The sequence below is a fragment of the Chinchilla lanigera genome, unplaced genomic scaffold, assembly GCF_000276665.1.
Source record: "Chinchilla lanigera isolate Chin_1 unplaced genomic scaffold, ChiLan1.0 scaffold00066, whole genome shotgun sequence".
NCBI lineage: Eukaryota > Metazoa > Chordata > Mammalia > Rodentia > Chinchillidae > Chinchilla > Chinchilla lanigera.
Window position 1 is genome coordinate 4630478 of NW_004955467.1, and position 4741 is coordinate 4635218.

Sequence of the window (4741 nt, forward strand, 5' to 3'; positions counted from 1 at the left end):
CAGCCCTAGGACTAACAAGAAGCCTTCAGCAGGGCTTATGTTCCTGGACAATTCCAAATCGCGGTCGGGGAAGTAGCAGGAAGGGAATGAAGAAGTCTGATGACTAATGTGGACTTGGTGCTGACTTTTCCCTATGTCCTATTGATTCGGTTCTGGCTCTTAGGAGCCTCACTCAAGGGCAGGGAACTGGCTCAGAGAAACCTTCAAGGAGACATCCTCACTGCCACTGGCCTGAGCAGAATGTCTGCAGTGCCAGTGTTCCCAGAGGCCACTGCAGCCTCAGCATCCAGCTCGGACCACTGACTGATGCCTGGAGCACTGCAGCTGAGCTCTGAGAGCTGCACAGCACGATGACGCCTGGCAAAGACGAGCCTCTGACAAGCCCGCTCAGCTCCATGCGCTCTGAGCAGTCTAGGAATAGACAACAGCATTCTGGAGACAAAACGTGGTCTCCCCGCTCCAACTCAGGGCCTCCGAAACCACACAATCCAACCAACCCGATCAGCCCTGCTCCCTCCCACACATCCATAGCTCACATACTCTCAGACACCCTGAACCTCATGATTCTCACACAAGAGTGCAGACCCCACTTGAGGTCATCACTGGGCAGTGGCTGTTGGAATCCATTTCTAAGAAACCTTTTATATTTACGAAACTAACAACTCTGGAAGGCTAAATGGGCAAGCAGAAGAGAAAAATGACAATGAACTTCATTAACTGCTGTATGTGTTGAGCCCTTCTCTTGGGCCTGTCTCCCTTCAGCTTTCTGAGGGCCCTCTGAGGTGAGGATTCCCGGGACCCCACAGTGCAGACGAACTAACAATCCTCCTCACCAGCTCCAAAGGCCAGTTTTCCTTCCTTCGTTTTTTTCTCTTTCACCTTGTAGCCCTCTTGGTTGCTCGATTTCACCTCAAGGCTTTGCTCCACCCAACAGAAACCAGATGCACTTCCACAGAAAATAATCTGTATCTTTCAGCATGCATCCCACTACAACTGCTAGCTTAAAAAATGCTGCCATGTACCAGACATGAGCTCAACCCTCTTTTTTATACCTTGCTCTATCCTCCCAAAATCCAGCAGCACTGCTATTCTTCACTCCTCTGGATGTCTACTCCCATCATAAAACTGAAGAGGCATTGTGTCAGGAGTTTCTGCCATCTTTGAACCACTTCCCATGATGTCCCTACGTTTAACACGTGGGTCTTTTGCTAACTTGCTCATTCAGTTCCCAAAGGATTTCAGAGAATGTGCTATAAGCTAAGCATTGGGCTGGATGTCCCTGCCCCCCAAAAGATTAAAATCTAGTAGGAAAAAATGAATGGGAAAGTGCAAAAATTCCAATACAATTCATACAAGTTCACAAATTTGAAATCCCAACACAACTGCCATTAGAACCACAGCCTGCCTTCGGAATGCAGGTTCCAAGAAAGCAGGGAGTTTGTTCTGCACTACAGTGTTCCCTGAACCAGACCAACGCCAGCTGGCACATAGTAGGTACTCAACAAATACGTATGGAATGAGTGAATGTAAGCATGTCATAGTGCATATAACCCAACAGTAGTTATTACACTTGCCCAAAGATATCTGTAGCTACTATTTATGAAGTGTTTCCTTCTGCTGAAAGCTGTGTGCAGCACTCACTAGTGACAACTTCATCATCATTACCACAATTACCGTATTACCACAATACAGTCCTTATTATGCCCATTTTACAGATAAGGACTAATGTGCAGAGAAGTAAGCTCCAGAATACCAAGCAGCAAACCAAATTTATCACTCAACAGCTGTGCTCCTAACCATTAGGTGCACACAGTGGCCATAGAGTGCTTCCCATAAAACAAATGAAAATGAAGGGACAGATGGGGAAAAGCTCAGAGCAGAAGAAATGTGCAAAGACTGGAGAAACAGACCAAGGAAGAGATAAAAACCTTTCCCAGTTATACACAATGAGGTTTATCGACTCTTTTTTATGATTGCTGAAGTCTTCTCTACTCTCTGGATGAGAGCTCTTCAATGGAGAGCACCAGTAACTCAACAGAACACGTTTAAGTAAGGCAATCCCCACACTGCTCAGCTGACCTGAGCCCTTGGCTAGCAGCACAGCAGGGTGAAGAGCCACAAGGAAGAGCAACTTGCAAGCTTAACCCTCAGTCATCCCTCAGAGAAAGGGAAGCTGTCACTTCTAAAACACACAAGGAGGAGAAATAAATGGCTTGCTAAAGCAACTCTACAAATGTTTTCATAAATCCACATCTAAAGTAAAAAAGTTCAAACTTCCAATCCTCTGTGTTTCTACTGACTTAAGCAAGAGAGAAGCAAATTCTGGCTCTTCTACTCCCATATATTACAGGATGGTGATACACAACCTTCTCAGTAAGGGAAATGCTACTCCTTTCATTTTCCCTCATGAATCAAGAGTAAACTTTTAATCTTGGCAATAAATATCAAATGAGCATCAATTATCTACAAGGCATTGCACTCAAGGTGCTGGGCAAGCAAGGGTAATCAATACGCTCTACTGAAGGCACACAGGCAAAAAGACAAAACATAGAACGTAAGAGCATTTCACTGATGAGCACTGAGCAGAACTGAAAAGCTGGTGGGCTAGAGTAAATGTGGAGAGGGGCCGAGACCTGAATGATGAGGGTAAGAATGTGACAGGAGCACATCCTCCAACAGGCAGGGAAAATGGGAAAACAGCAAGGGCAAAAGCCCTGAGATGGAAATGAGCTTGATTTGGGGCAAGGAAGAACATGTGGCTACAGCTCATTTCTGAGGGTGGAAGAGAGTAAGTACAGGGAGACAGAGAGGTCAAACTGGGTATGGGCTTGTAGACCGCTGGCAAGATTAACAACGCTAAGAGGAACAAGATGCCATTTTAAGCATCAGGGCAACATGCAGTGCTTTAAAAGGTTCACTCTAGATTTCACCAAAATAGATACAGTCTGGCTGTCACTTTACCTGGGGAATGACAGAATGGGTACCATCTGATAGAGACAGAACTCATCCACACAGCAATATCTAGCCATGTCCCAACAATTAGTAAGCATCTCTAGATGAACAGTGACTTTCTACTAGCAAGAACGTGCTTTCAATAAGTAAGACCACTTCTGCTAAAGCTCGATTTCCCCCTCACCCTTTTTCCTTCCCTCTGTGAATGAGGGTGAAAAATAAAGTATTATGCTCCTAGTTCAAAAATTTTACCACTTAAAAATAAGTCCTGAAAAAAGCCAGAATTATGTTCCAGGGAGACAGCATAAAGAACTCTGAACATTTAGAGTCTAGCTTTGGGCTGAAACCTCAGGACCAGAAAATATCAGAATCCTGTGTGCAGTCAGGGCTCTCCTGATCACTTGGTTGGCTGGAAGCGATGATGGACACCGGCCTGCAGGCTGATGCAGAAAGCCAAGACATTCAGGACTGGTCAGCCTGTCATCTGCTAAACAACCAATACCATGAAGACACTATCTCAGCACCCAACATACCAAAGGCAGTCCACGTGAGGCTATATTTATAGCAATACCATGCCAGAAATTGGGGCTAATCTGACTCTGCTATTCATAAATTCTCCCTCATGTTAAAGCACATGTGTTTGGGAAGGAAAAACGAATCCAAGTCAGTTTTAGACACTGTTACTTGGAAACCATCTGGAGTGCCTGGAAGCAGGAGAAGCCACCGCAGCCCCTGCCCTCAAATGCCCACTGTAACTGGGGCAGTGTGCTTAGTGAGAGTTTAGACGGCACTTACTCCCGGAGAAGTCCCCGCCACCACCCTACCAGGTGCGTCCTCAAACTCCACTCCGCAGCCAAGAAAGGTATTTGGTTTCCTGGTAAACCTAGTGGAGAACACTCCACCGGACTCAATGTGTTGAGCTTGTACTTGAATTGCACCCAGGGCTGGGCTCTTTGCTTTAGGGCTGCTTCAGAACTGCACACCTGAATTCCTTTGCCACAGCAGGGATATGAAATCATTCCCCTGGGGAAGAAGCTATGAAAAATCCCTTCTACCTAACATCATTCTCTGTGTTCTGAGACTGTCTGGTTTTGGGAAAGACCCACCAGAATCCTTATGTAACCTTCATAGATGCTGGCACTCCACGAAGCCACTCCTGGAAACTCTGGCCCAAATGCAGCCCATTTTCACAGTGATGAGGGCAGCCCGGGTCTTCCAGCTCCCTAGGGCCTGGCTGTTCCAGGCGGCAGCGTCTCTGCCCCACTCCCCTACCTGGCTGCGTCCCTCCGCTTATCTCATCTTCCAAACGAGCTGGACCTCCTTTTTTGCAGCCTCCCTCCCTCCACGGAAATCAGTCCACGGCAGCGCCATGCCGCCAGCACCTTCCTTTCCCTTCTACACTCCCCATCACCCGCACACACACGCCCGCCAGCCTCTCCGCACTATCACAGGCTTCGAGGACCCGGCCACGAAAGTGATCCAGAATCTCGTACAGCCACAGTCCCCGAAAACACACAAGGCGGGAGGGGCGGGCCGAACAGGCCCAACTCTTGCCCCGGACTCCGAGGCAGCCCTGAACTGGGCGCAGGGGCGGGGAAGGGAGCGATCTTGGGAGACCGACTGCGGCTCGGCTGCCCGCAGCGGATGGGGGCAAACACCTGTTTCCAGGAAGCGGCGCGGCCGGAGGGAACGGGAGTCGGGGAAGGCAGGGCGAGCGAGGGGCAGGGCCGGCTGGGGACGCAGGTAGGGATGCGTCACACCGCGCTCGGGCCCGGCGCCCCGGAGCGGC